This window comes from Drosophila guanche, unplaced genomic scaffold (assembly GCF_900245975.1).
Source record: "Drosophila guanche unplaced genomic scaffold, DGUA_6, whole genome shotgun sequence".
NCBI classification, from domain to species: Eukaryota; Metazoa; Arthropoda; class Insecta; order Diptera; family Drosophilidae; genus Drosophila; species Drosophila guanche.
The window spans coordinates 3,772,066-3,786,942 of NW_022995744.1; the positions used below are offsets into that span (position 1 = coordinate 3,772,066).

General features: G+C 45.5%; 1 protein-coding gene across 2 annotated transcripts in view; it reads right to left on the minus strand.

Moving 5' to 3' along the window:
* LOC117579758 (CUGBP Elav-like family member 4) overlaps positions 1-14,877 on the minus strand; it is a 259,483-nt gene that overhangs the window by 185,716 nt on the left and 58,890 nt on the right. The gene's annotated exons all lie outside the window — the stretch shown is intronic.

The following is a 14,877-nucleotide window of genomic DNA, read 5'->3' on the forward strand; positions in this document are numbered from 1 at the left end:
CAGCAGCAGAAGACGAGATACAACAGAAACAACAGCATGTTGCATTTATGAAATCCTTTTATCTTTTAGGTTTAAATGCCAACACACGAGGAAAGAAACCAGGGTAAGGGAGCCGAGCCATCAAAAAAAAGCTCTCTTTGGCAGCAATATTGTCAGAGACAGGGTTATATGCCCCCTTTCTCTCTCCCCAGGGTTTGTGGTGATAGGAGACAGGGGACTGCCTGCATTGTTGCAACAAGAACAAACAACGGGCTGACACCTTGAGTGTCATTAATGCGTGTGACATTTTCATTATAACTTTTTATTGTTCTCTCTCTCTCTAAATGTCTCTAGCTGTCTCTTACTATCTTTTCGCCACCAAAAAGAAGAAGAGGAAGGTGAAGAAATTGTCAGCTTTCTTAGAATTAAGTATAATATTGTTTTCATGCTTCTGACAGCTCTCACATCGCATCATCTAAATGGGCTGAGGGATAGGGTGTGGGTTGGCGGTTAGGGCTAAGCTCTTCTGGTATGAAGTGGCATTTATGGGGGTACCCACTGGAATAACTGGTCGCCTTTTTCAGGCAGAGAAGTTGCCGCTTTCAAAGGGCGCCACCTATATGATACGCCCTCGACCAATTTCCATTCGATCAGTGACAATGGAGACCCCCACAAACACTTAACAGAGGACGAAGGACGCTCCGCTGAGTCCTAATGCAACAGCTACATGCCCAACCCCCCTCTATTACGTTATCGCCGTCATGCAGTTGGCGGCAGTTGGACCGAACAGCAAACGACTCCGCTCTGACAGTAAGCAAATTGGCCTAGGCCAAAAGCGTTTCCAGAATTTTATTAAATCCCAAAACTCCTCGCCGCTCTCCACCCTCTTCTTTTGTGTGTGTTTAAAATTCAAAAGAGAAACAGCAAAAAAAGAGAGTGCTCTTTTGGTGTTCTTTTTTTGCTTTCTCTCTCTCTAGACTTCCTGCAAATTTCATTTCCGCTTTGATTGCGCTTTTTTCGCTAGGTGGTGGGGCAGTGGTGGAGGGCTTAGGGGCGGGCACCGACTGTGTGGCAGAAGTAAAACAAATGAACGGAAATGCCACACACGCACCCAGGACAACAACAACAACAAGGACGAATGCACCTTTGACACCTTTTGGCAAAAGTGTGACAAAAAGGGAAGAAGGCAAGGAATTGAGGCGTTCGGGCGAAGTCGTTGCCAGGGATGAGCTCGTGACACAGTCGCCCCATGCGAGGATCCTCAATGAGTACCGTCACGCCCTCATCGCAGGGGCCTCCATTCCTGGGAAACTCTGGACCAGTCCTGGCGCTGCATGCAAAGTATCTGGCAGCAGCCCATGGAGCCTGGTACCTCTCCGTCTCCCTGTTTAGGTGTTTGCTGTGCTTTTTGCTATGCTTTGTGCCTCGGCTTTCCGCTCCGTCTCCGTCTGCCCCACGTCGGGCACGAGACTCGGCTCCCTTTCTGTCGGTTGCAGCAGCTCCCCTCCAAGTGTGAAAAATGTCGAAAATGCAATTTCCTTCAAGTAAAATGCCTGCCATGCGCTTTTGTTTGCCCCTTCACCCACCCAGAGGACCCTCCCTCCACTGGCTACGTGGACGTATTACAAACGAGTGTACGTTGTTCTGCTCTAAAGGAGAGGTGTCCTAGTCCTAGTGCTAGTCCTACTCCTGGTTCTCGTTCTGGTCCTGCCCGATTCTCTGTAGCTTAAATAAAGCACTTCCGCTAATAAAGTCGCACTAGGCAGCTCTCTCTGTCCTTCTCTTTCTCAACAGAAACAACAACAAGGGCAGCAAGCAGCTAGGATCGTGCCGCACACACACAGAGACACACACACTCACACATTGTGTGTTGTAGGGCACACTGCAACATGCGTGTCAATGCGAGTTTGAGGGGGAAATGAAGTGGGTGTTGCGGCCTGGCCTGCGTTTGCTTTCGTGGCAAAAACACATTTGGAAAATTTGTGTAGGCGACATTGTTGTAAATCACCGACACATTTTCAACTGGCAGTCACCGTCGCAGCCCCTCCAGCAAGCAGGCACCAGAATGCACTGTGAGAACTGTACAGCTTATACCCATCCGCACAGCCTTATCCATTGCCTTATCCTGCACCAATTTCGTGATGGTTTTGTCACAGTGCTCGGCGGTAGAACGGAGTTGCAGCTCCTTCTTGTGTCCGCCTACGTAAATGTTGCGGCTGCACGCATTGGCCTGTGTGTGGGACGGAGCCTCTCACCCCTTCTCCTGCTCCCTGTCTCCCAAAATTACTGCCAACTTCTGCAAGTGACGATGACGACTACTGAAATGTTGCTGCATTGCATGAGGAGACACACACATCATACAAAAGCCGTAGAAAGAGAGAGGCCTAGGTCCTAGGACAATGACGTTTTGACTTTACCCACACACACACAGAACCTCACACATATTCATCAGTGGGCATAATGATGGCACCCGTTGCAGAGTTCGCTCGGAGTTGCACAGATTTTTGTTGACAATGGGTGTGAAAATTGAAGGCGAGTGATTGCATTTGGCCCCTGCCACACAGTGCAATAAGACCCTGCAGCACCACTCCCCAGCGCACCCCTCCTTACCACACTGCGTCCGCTGTGATTTACAATGCATAACAAAAGGAGTTTCAGGAGGACCCTGGCACTTTTGTCTTTCATCCTTGGACTGAGCTCTTGGCTTGGTCCTGATCCCATCTGGGCCTGGGGCTGCTCCAAGTGTAGGTAATTAATAGACTTGAAATGGTCGCTTGAGCAACATTTTAATTAGGTGACACATGCAAAATTGTCCACTCTTCCAAGTACTTTCACTGTGACCTGACGCTTGCACCGCAGTAAACGAGGGGATAGAAATTTTAAAGAAATAAATTAAACAACTAGATGAAGAGAGTTAAGGGTTTGATGCCTTTAAGGGTTAATATGATTCATTTTCCATTTCAAATAATATTGCGTCTAAGATAACTACCCTCCTAATAAATGAGTCAACTGAGTCTATGATTGAGCGAAAACATGTTAAGAAATGAGAAGGGACGTGTGAGACGCTTCTTAAGCGTCACAACTTTTATACCCGGTACTCAGTACTGCATTTGTACCTTATCGGCTTTTTGTAAAATTTTACATTTTTTCTTCATCTGTCATCTACATCTACAACACTTCTCACGCCAACACGCAACGTTGGCTCGTCCCCCTACCCTTGTCTTCAAAACTGAAGGGGGCGGGGCCATCCGGATGCAAAATTTGGCTCTAGCTTTTATAGTCTCTGAGAGCCAGGCTCTTAACAAGACGGACGGACAGGCGGACGGACAGACAGACATGGCTAAGTCGACTTGGCTATTGATGCTTATCAAGAATATATATAATTTGTGGGGTCGGAAACGCTTCTTTCTGGGTTACATTTTTTCCGCACAAACACAATATACCCCCTATTTAATCTTGGAGTAATATTTGACATATTTTAATTTTATGAGTTTTATATTTATGTTTAGATTTGATTTGACTTTTATTTATTATTCTGTGGGTTTGCCTATATGCAGATAAAAGTCTATGAGCGGGGCAGTTATAGTTCTAGTTCTATTGTGTACCCGCATCGGTATTGGCAATTGTTTAAAGAATCCATATGGAAATAAAGTCACAGATCTTGTAAAGTTTATCAAGGCCTGCTTTATAAGCAGAGCCTGAAAAGGTCCAGGCCAGGTCTTCGGTTAATGCCTTAATTGATAGTCAAAACCAGTTTCGTCCTCACGTGAAGCGATGTCATGCACGACTCCTCGACTATGGCTGCAGTTGAAGTGAGGAAATTACAAGTCGTGAATTAATGGCTGCTTCAGCCCCCACGCCCCTCTCCCATCATACACTGCTGTATTGTGGAGAGATTGAGGAGAGACTATCCGCACGTTGCCAGGATATCCGCCGTTGTTGTCATCGTCATCGCCGACGTCGTCGGTGCTGCAATTGCTATTGCTTTGTCAGCTCAAAAACTTAACCTCAGACATCTACTGGGTAGGATGCAGGAGTAGTAGCTGCATGCTGCAAGAGGTAGAGGCAGTATCTGGACCAGCGGTGGGCATATGACTTCACACATACTCGTTAGTGTGTGGCCTTGTTTGCTCACACCGAAACAACCCAGCACTCTACCGCTGCTTTTCTTTTATCCCCATTCTTTCAAAATCTGTTCTTTGCCTTAATTTAAATTTCAAACATTTGTCGGGTCCTCCTCATCCTCGTTGCTCGAATTTAATTAGTAACGCGTGCTTTCATGGGTTTCCTGTTTTTTGGCTTTGCCAGCAGACGCGTGAAAAGCTCGCAACGGGAAATTGCTTTGGCAGTTGCAGAACCTTGGCAGGAAGTGCTCCTCGTCTTCCTCGTGCCCTGAAGACCCCTGTAGTGCCCAGCCATTCAATCGCTTTGAACTTTAACTTTGAACTTGACACTTTTTTCAGTTACCGATATGATTGAAGTAGGTGTCTTTGAGTTGGTTCCATAATGGGCTGATTTTATGGATGGCTTCCGAAGAGACTGAAGTCGGTTATCTGCATTTTTTTGTTCTAATTGAAGACATGGCAGGGTTGGGATCCTCATGCAGTCTCTGCTCTGCCATTTCCTGCTTGCCCAACCAAATCTTGAATTATCCTGCTACCATCCCTGACCCTCTGCCTGCGTGCCAGCTACCACTAAAAACTTTAAGCGCTCTGTCTCTGACAAAGAGTATCCAAGGGGTGAAATGATTGGGAAGGAAGGGGAAGCATGCGGAGAGGCGGGAGCACTCCTACAGTTTCCGCGCTCACTTCATAAAGTCACATCAATTTATTTCATTTCCTTAGTTAATTTCAAAGTGTCAACATAATAAATGAACTGCACGTAGTAGCAGCAACAACAACGAACAACGAAGTGGTCGAGGGGTGTGGTGAGGCATCATGAGTAGGAGGAGGAGGAGGAGAGATGCCAGTTGTCCATTGGCAAAAAGTTGTAGCATTTCAAAAATGGTTGCACGCAACAAACGACTCGCAAGACTACTTGCAGGACATTCTCGAATACGCATAAAAATGCAAGACAAATGTCTGAGTACTGCCACGGGGCGGACAGGGCGGAGAAGGAGCAGACAAGAATGTGCTAAAATGCACAAACAAATGCAGGGAACAGTGAGGAAGAGGGGAGACGTCAGAAGGGAAAACAAAAATGATTAAAAAGGACATGCAAACACCTAAAACGTCGCGAAGGAAAAATGCCACAAATGCAGCGACCGTGCAAATTTTCTCCATTTTCATTTTGACAAAACGCAAACAGAGAGAACTGCTGAGAAGTAGAGAGAAAGGGAGGTAAAGGGAGAGAAAGAGAGAGTTGACGGACTGACTCCATCTGACATTGACAAATAATGAATGGACAGAAGGGGTGCCCAAGGAGCAGGGTCAGCAGGAGCAAGATAACGAAAAACGAACAAGGCGAGGAAGAGATGAACCGATGAACAGTGGGTAAAAACACCACAATAATTGGTTAAATGTTGTATGCCGCACTATATATATTCAGTTTTGAGCACTTTTCAGCCACTGTGTGGATCCGTATAATATTCCGCTCCGCAGTTGCTGCTGACTGGCGCCGCTTGAATGTGTCAAAATTGGAGCCACATTGTCCGCAGCACAAAACGTACGAGAGCCAAGTGCAGGACCAGGGAGCAGGAGCTGACGGAGCTGAACAAGAAGCAGAAGCAGCTGGGAACTGCAGCCGAATCCGGAGCCGGAGCCGGAGCAGGATGAGCTGGAGTGTAGGAAACAGCTGCAGATGCCAGTGCTAACCGCAAGGATGATGACAACGGCAGGACAACGACAACGAATACCGTCGAAGGACGTGGCCGAGAACGCATATATATATATGGCAATGTGAATGTGAATGTGGCTGTGGCTGTGGAGGGGGACTACGGAGGTGGCTACGTGGACGTGGCCCCTGCAACGGAGAAACAAACAAAACGCCAGACAAGAAATTAAGACAATTGAACCGTTGAGGCGTGCAAAGACATGACATAGGTGGGCAGGTGGCACAGAGAGGGCTAGTGTGGGGCGTGGTCATGTTGACATTACAGGTGCGCCACACTCCCCGCTCTCCCAATGTTGTCAATGGCGCAGAAAGGATAACAAAAACAGCTCGAGAATGGTGACTTGGGGAGTGGGGTGTAGTGAAGACGCCGCCTGGCGACGTGTTGGCTTAAGTTATTAAAACAGAAGCAGAAAGGATGGTAAAAACAGTGGAGAGACCGACCCCCACTATGGCATTCCTCTGGGGAGCAAGGTCTCTGCTGAGGGGTAAACAAATAATTGCCATGCAAAAAGTATTAGTATGAGAGGTTTGGGGCAAGTGGATGCCCCCAACAACGCTACCCGAGTTTATCCATTGTTGCGTATCCATACAGTTTGAGAAAATAATTTGTTTAATGGAATGTAAATTTCATACTTAAGCAAATAAATGTCCAGGGGGTTGGCTCTGGCTGGGGGAAGGACTAGAAAGGGGTACGGTACGACGAATGAGGGGTTGGACAGCTCCAAGTTTGTTTTCATTTCGATTTCGAAGAATAGTTTTCGTCGATGATGATTATGATGATGATTGGAGGAGAGTGAAGAGCCATTCAGGAATATTAAAAGATTTTCCAGAGCTGACGTAGGTGTTTACTTACCGTCAGAGCAGCTTTCTTTTACTTTATTGAATGGGTGTGATCAAGAAAAATTGTTTTGTATCTAGAATTTCGACTCATTGCTAATTTTAAATTTAATTTTTAAAGTAATCTGCCAGCGTTCCTGCCAGCATCCTATTGTGACCAAGTTTTTGGTCATACGTGTACAATATCAAGTATTTATATTTTGATATAATTAGTCTACTTCTATCAATGTGGCCAGCAACTTAATCACATTTTAATTAAGCTTGTCATCATCTACCCTAATCAATCTATTTAACCAAACAGCCGACCGCAGAGAAAAATCGAACCTAATGCACTTTTCAAATGCAATTAGTGGCTGGAAAAAAAAAAAAACGAAAAACCGCCTGATAGCTAACGCCTGGCACATTAAATGACAATTAATGTTTGGGCCAATCAGGTAGAACATTTATTTTAGCGACTAGAACAGCCAAAATGCATTAACATTAATCCCAACCCACGGATCGCTAATATATCACAAAGCCCCCAAAAGGATTTGCCAATCTTTCAACCAACAAGTGACCCATCCCAGAAAGAGTGTTAGATGCTGCGACAACCCATAAATTTGACCATTTCTTTTTTGGCATGAGGTTGGGGTGGAGGCTGAGGCTTAATATACAATTCAACAGCTAATTAGTTGACTGGCTACTAAAATGCGGCTTTCAGCGCGTATGCCGCAGCGGTGCAGTCATGCCCTGGGACATTGGCTTCTGTCCCTGGCCCTGGTAATCCTCATTAAATAGTTAAATTCAAATTAATTAAATTGCCACAAATCAATTATACATAAGCGCTGTAATTAGAAGACCTCAAACTGGTCGCGTGGAAGGAGGGATGCCTGGGTAAAACGTGATGACTCATAAATTGCTAGGACCTATGACCGCTACGTAATGAGGTGGAATTTGGGCCTGGGGCGCTGGCGCTGCCTGTTGCATGCAACATTTCAATTAGTTTAACTACCAACGAAACGCATCGAAAATGTTTTAGAAAAACATAACAAAATTAATCCCAGGGCACAGCGGTCATGGACACGGACGCAGGACACACAGCAAGGGTATCTGTTCGGTATAGGAGAACGAATTGAAAAGTGGTGGGCAACAACTGGGTCCCGGAGCTGGCTTGGATTTTGCAATCGTTTGCCTTGACAATAAATGCCCCGTTCCTGCCTCTGCCAGTGTCTCTGTCCCTGTCAGGACATCCATCGAACACGGTTGACAACAACTTAATCACTTAACATTATGCAAATTTAATTATTATCACTTCATCGTCATCATCATCCTCAACACAGAGTGAAGAGGACCAATCTCTCATTCCAGCTCCCTCTCTCTTTCTCTCTTGGGGCTTTGCTTTTCTGCATGGCCATGTTTTGTTGTTATTGTGTTGCCTGGCGTTGATGGCTATCAGCAAATGGCAACAACATTCGAATGGCAGCAGGAAGGAGGTCGCTTCTCATTATCATTGTTCTTGCTGTTGCTGAAACTGCTTCTGTTGCTGTTGTAATTGTCAATTTAATCAAAATCTTGCATTTGTTTATGCAGTTGTGCAGTTGTCCAGCAACCGAAAGGGTGTGGCCTTATGAAGAGGATAACATGCTGGCAGGATTATTTATTAATGGGAAGATATATGCAGGGAAAAAGTTGAAAGGAATTAACATGAAAAACATTCCCAGAATGTTTAAGCATAATAAACTTGGCCAACAATCTCTTTCTGTCTGTTAACACCCGGAAATTTTCTGTAGAAATGTTTGACTGTTAATGAATAACGTTTAAAAAATACAGGATATTTTTACAGAAAGGTTAGCAATAAAATGAATGCGGTTTACGCGCAGTTCTGTTTCCGTTTCCTTTATCCTTAAACCCATTTTACTTTCCTTTAGTTACTTTTAGCACTGCAGATCTGCTAGTCCTAGTTCAAATCATTAAAAACTTTTTATGACATACATATGGGCATGGGTATTAGGCCCAGCCCCACCCAGAATTGGTTGTTGGTTTCAAGCCTATCCAGGAGAGGCGTACTATAGAGAAAATAGGTGTATGCCAGCCATTTGAAGTATTTTATTTGCACATTTGCAAAGGGCAATAATCTACTTAGCCCCATTAAAATAGGGGCTAAAAGTGCGCCATTGTCCGCACACAGGGAGATGTTCCTACAGATGGTTTTTTACAGCTTTGTGTAGTTTATTTAAAATGCCATTAAGCGCAAAACAATTTCAGTTTCAGCTTCAGTTGGGGCTGGTTTTTGTTTCCGCTACAGCTAGCGTTTATGTTTGCTCTTGTCGTTGTTTTCATGCTGATTATTAGAGGGGAGTCCGCCTATAGCAATCAGATTAGGGAGTACCCTGTGTATACCCTGTGTAATCTCAATACACAATTTTCTACTGCACTGATATGCTCTATTCCTCCACAGATTTACGACTCTAGGGCTGTGGGCCCCAGCAGTGTTGGCAGGGAACATTTTGATTTAAGATCGCCAAATGAATATGGCGATACGGTGGCAGTGGAAATCATGAAATACTTCTACAGCCAGATGCCAGAGTGGGAAAAGACCATTAAAAAGCAAGCCAAACGGCAAAACAGGAAAGGTGAGAAATATATTCAGCATTCACCAAAGAGAAAGAAAATAGAAGAGGAATCAGTGGGGCAGCCACGGCAGCGGCCGCGGCGGCGGATTGCAGTGGAAGAGGCAGAAATAGTGGCAAGTGCCAAATGTATTGTAGTAATAACAATAAAAGCAACTGCCAACAGGCTTTGGTCGGGGACAAAGGGCAGGGTGTGAGGCTGGCAGATGACTCCGTCGACTCTGCTGGAAGGCAACAACAAGTTGCACGTGCTTTCAACTTAATAACGTGGCTTTTACTTTTACGGCAAGGCTAGGCAAGGCGAGAAGAAACATAAAGTGAGCTGGAGGAAGAGGAAAAGGAAGGGCCAGTCGGAACAGCGGTGGTATGTTCAAACCATGCAGACGAAACTCGCTCTAGAGATGCTCCAGTCAGTGGCTCAGATCGTCTTGAAGAACGTTCTGCCTGTGAGACTGTTTGTCATTCAGAGATGAGCGATAGTTCCTGCCCTACTTGCTGCCCATCTCTAGCTCACCCATATTTCTTAGCCTCACTGGCATTTCTCCCATCCTCACTCTGCGTCTTCTTTCTTCTTCGGGCACTATCAAAGCGTCAGCATCGACAAACTGCTGCACAACAGGGAGAAGCAACAACTCACTTCTGCCCTCTCCCTCTGCATCGCTCTGGCCACACTTTTCGCACCTTACACCTTACTTTTTGCATTTTACAGGCGTCGCAGGGCAGTCAGTAGATGGGATGTGAATGAGGGGGAATGGCTCGGAAACGGGCATTATAAAAAGGCCAGAGGGAAGGCTAGTTGGGGCAGAGTGTTGGTAGCGCACAAAAGAAAGCACACACAAAATGGCGTAACGTTGCGGATTTTACGCACGGCAAACAGAAAACTACGCGCGCGTACACAAACAACAAGAAAATGCACTCAGGCTTAGTGTCGGTCGAGGATGGCGACTGCGACGGCTATGACGACGGCGGCGTCGGCGGCGAGGTCCTGCGATGGTCCCAGTCACCTTCCAAGCGCCACCATTCCAGCGGGTGCTGTTTGCACCTTTTTATAGCGCTTCGAAGGATGAACACTCCCCCGTGTGTGTGTGTGGATGTGTGGGTGTGTGGGTGTGTGTGGCTGGGAAAACTTTTTGAGGTCTGCTTTGGGTAAGTGCTGTGCGGACCGCAGCTTACTCGCGTCGAGGTTGACTGCGTACCTCTGCAGAGTAGATCGGAGCATACCTGGCAGGTGATAAAAGCTCCTCAAAACCGAATAACCCATTAGAAGGAGGGAACCCCTATGCTTAAAGGAACCTAAAATATGGAATACCTGAGGTTTCGATTTCGATTTCGATTTTCTTGTTATAAAATATTCAAGAATCAGTAAGGAACAATATCGATTCCAAACACTCCCAAATCGTGTCATATACTCCTCCATTTCAAGGCAGGGCACACGTGTATCCTCGTTTATATGTATGCTCAGGTAGAAAACACTCAACCAGATTTATGTTTGAAATAATTTATAGAAAAAATACTGAAATTAAATAAAATAGAATTACGCGAGCATCCGCATCCCCATCCGCATCCGCTTCAGCTCCGCTGCATCAGCATCACCATCAGCATCGACGTATATCCTATTAAATGTCCATTTGCCGTTTTGTTATGTGAGTTGTTGGCGCACAAAACTTTCAGCCATTTAATTTTGCAATATTTGTACCTCTCTCCCTGTCGACCTGCCGTGCTCTACAGAGCTATAGCCGGTGTCCGAACATCATTAAAAAACTGTCATTAGCAGTTGAGTACATGGAAACTGAATTTTCATTACAGCCAGTGCCAGTCGCCAGTCCGAGGGCCGCAGGAAAAAATGTGAAAGTTTTGTCATTCTTTAGTGCATTTTTTTCCTGTGTCGCCTTGTTCCCTTTGTAGCGTTGCATGTTGTCGCTTACATAATCGAATTTTAAACAAGTGCATGTGTGAGTGTTTGTGTGCGTGTGTTTACAGGTGGACACTTTATTTAAGTGATGTTAGCGAGCACCTGTTGAAGTTTCATGGAATATAAGTTCATTACTGCGAAGAAAAGACTTGAAGGCCTTCGATTATATTGAAATGTTACTTAAAATTAAATGAGTGAGTAGAAGTACCCAAAGGCATCTTAAGATTGTCAGTCAGCTTTCCTGATTTTCTGTTGGGTATTGAATGGTCGCCAAGGAGGGGGCAACCGAATCTGAAGATTGACACGAGACAATAGTATATATGTATGTGTGTGCGTGTGTGTATTTGTGGAGACTTCCTCTGGCAATGAGCTTCCTTGATGCTCTTATCGTGTCGCTCCATCATTGTATCATCTGTAGACACACTTTAACACTTCCGCTTTCCCCAGTCATCAAATGTAATATCCTGTTACACTTTGTTTGACTAGCCTGGGGCTCTTTTTAAAATTAATTACCAGAGAGAGCGAGTTGCAAGAGCAACAAAGGCACATTGGCATCCACATTGGCAACGGCATTGGCATTGGCATCGGTGGCGTCCCTCCTTAGACGAACATGAAATGTTGACAACATTGTAACTAAGCCCGAGACATTTACTTACACAGACAGTGGGCGAAAGATAGATGGGAGCGGGTTAGGTGCAGACATCATCCTCGATACTCGTACAACTAATGCCAAGCTGTCAGCTCATTATTATCAACACTTTGCCCATTTTCGGGGGAATAGGGAATGTCAATGAGAAGAGGGATGTCGGTGCGAAAGAGGGAAAGGGATGCTTCGTATTCAAATCGTGCAACCAAAAACCCACTCAACCAAATTAACACTTTAGCTAAGAAGGTTGGGAATGGGGAACGGTGAACGGAGAAAGGGGGACGGGCAATCCAAATGGGACCCAAGGTAATGGCTAGAATGGAAATCGGAATTGGATAGCCCGGAGAGCAGGGATGCTCGGCATGCCAAAGGACACGGCTCAAAGGCATTATTGACAAATAGATCGAGAGGCAAAATGTTGCAATCTTAATCTGTAATCAACATAAAACTCAGTCACTGGAAAATGTCATCACTGTCGGTCTGAAGACAGGCAGTGAGGGCAGGGGCGTGGCTATAACAATTCAATCAAAGCCGAAGCAAATCAACAATCGTTGAGCTCTTACGAGTATTTTCTGGTCAAGTCGGTAGACTCCTCCTCCTCAGCAGCCAGAACCCAGACATTTAAGGCTCGAGGGCAGCATTTGTTTGCGGTTCTTTCCCACTTTGATTTGTGTCCAGATTTGTGCTTGGCTTAAAGCATCACACAGGCGGCAAGATTTGCCTTGATTTTTCCAAAATGGTTTTCATTTCCATTTCCATTGAATGCTGCAAGTGACTTTTGTTTAAGTCACCACAAAGGCAGCGGAAGCGGCAAGAGAGACGTAAAGAATCCAAGTTCGTCTGTAAATGATACAAGGCAAACAGAGTCAACAGGCAACAGCATCAGCAGCAACAACAATTAAATCAAGTGCAATTTCAACACAAATATTTTAAACTCAAACCACAGAGTGAGAGAAAGAGAGAGAGAGAGAGAGAGTTCCGAGATAGAGGAAAATAATGACAGAGAGAGCGCGCTGCAGAGGAGTTGCAAAATATTTGTCATGCCTGGCACGGACACAGGACACAGCACACGAAGGAGTCGTCGTTGTGGTCTACAGTGACTGTGGTGCTATTCATTATGGAATTTATCTAGCTGGATATTAGTTTTGCATAGCTTTGGCCCCACTGTACGGCGCTGTCATCATCGTCAGAGACACCATGTGGCCGACCGCAAAGCGACATGACCGTATAGTGTGACATGGCCTCACTAGACAGTTGTCAAAAGCACACCCCACACACACTCACACATCCTCACACATATACATATGTAGGTATATCCGTCTGCTCCTTCTCATCATAACACAGGTGGGATGCTTAAAATTCATTACATTTCTGGGCAATTTGTTTTTGATTTTTCATTTCATTTCATCACGAATTTATGTGACGAACTTGGGTTCCCTTTGGGCTCCCTTCGCGTCGCTTCGCTTCTTTCATAAAGCACGTGCCATCTGCGCTTCCTTGTTGATTGTCTCCCTGCGCCAAAAATTCATCTCGAAAAATGAATGGCAAAAAAGCGCAATATCGAGGATATGTACATATATTCATAGCACCTACGCCCTTCTACCATCAGCACTGAGTCTGCAGAAAGTCCTTCAGTCCGCCAGTCAGGTGGTGAAAATATTCGTCGCGCTTTTCAATCCCTGGGGAAATCAAACATTTCATAATTAGTCATTGGCATTGGCGGCCCCATGGAACGCTCTTCCTTTGGAGCCATGGATTCACATTTTGAGCCTTTGGCCAAGCCCGAACCTAAATCTAACCCCACTACTCTTTTTCTGGTTGTCGTCTGGAATAGCCACAGCAGACCAGAGCAGACCCTGGGCACATGGCAATTAAAAAACCGTTGCGCGTTTGTGGTGCTTTTGGCCGCCTTCAGCTCTGAGGCGTATTGAAATTGCTTCTTCGAATTGCAATCGACATTGGCCTCAACATTGGCACTGGACACATAACGGAGTTCTGAATAGACCAGGGAGAAGGGACTAGGACTGGCACTGGAAATAGGACTGGGAATGGGATTCACTCTCTCTCTCTCTCTCTCTCTCTCTGGTCAGGCACAAAGTAAGCGATTGCTCGCGGCGGCTGGGAAACATGCAAAGCTAAAGGGAAATCTAGTTTAATTTTTTAATACAAACAGTCAAAGGGGCTCTGATCAGGGTCGGACAGAGGTAGAGGAAGAGGAAGAGGTAGAGAATCTCGATATACAACTAACAGCAACAGGGGAGGCACTGAGGTGTGGGAGGGGTTGACGACAGGCAAAGTTCTGTTTAAAAAGTTGAAATTGTAGTGCGTTTTCTTCTTGTTTCGTCAAAGATATTTCACTTTGTAGAGTGACCAGTCCGTCCCCCTTTGGAACCCCACACCACTGACCACAAGCCCCACTCCGCACCCTATCGGACTGCTGTGATTGCCATTGAATGCAGCTCTGGTTTCTGTAACGCGCTCTCCCGCTTTAGCAGCAGCAAACAGGAAAGTTGATTTGTTTTGCTACATGCAAAAAGATTGCACGAAAATGGGGAAAAAAATAAGCGGAGAGCAGTAACAAACCAATGGCTGTGGGGGCACCACTCAAAGTGCCCACAACACAACAGAATCTAGTCGGGATCGGGTAGACTCCGGTTCGATTTGCCACAAATAGAAGCCCCCGTTTTGGCCATGTCAATGCAGCTTCAAGCACAATATGATTTGTGTGCGAATTAAAAAAAAAAAATTATATATACAGAAAGGGAAAGAGAGAGGGAGGGGGAAAATAAGAAATAACCAAATATTAAATCCCTTTCAAACTAACCCCCGCTGATTCTAATTCCCTCTGCCCTCTGATAATTGGGTAGGAGTCAGCAGCAGAGCATTGAGAGAGAGGTTTTGTGTGCGCTTTAAAAACATTTGCACAAATCATTCGAAAGCCGCACTTTCGCATGCATGAAAATTGCAAAGCAATTAAATGAATTGCTTAGATATTACTGGGACGAAGAGGAAGCAGAACCCGATCCGAGAGAGGAAAGTTAGCAAGGGTAGCAAGAGGGGGG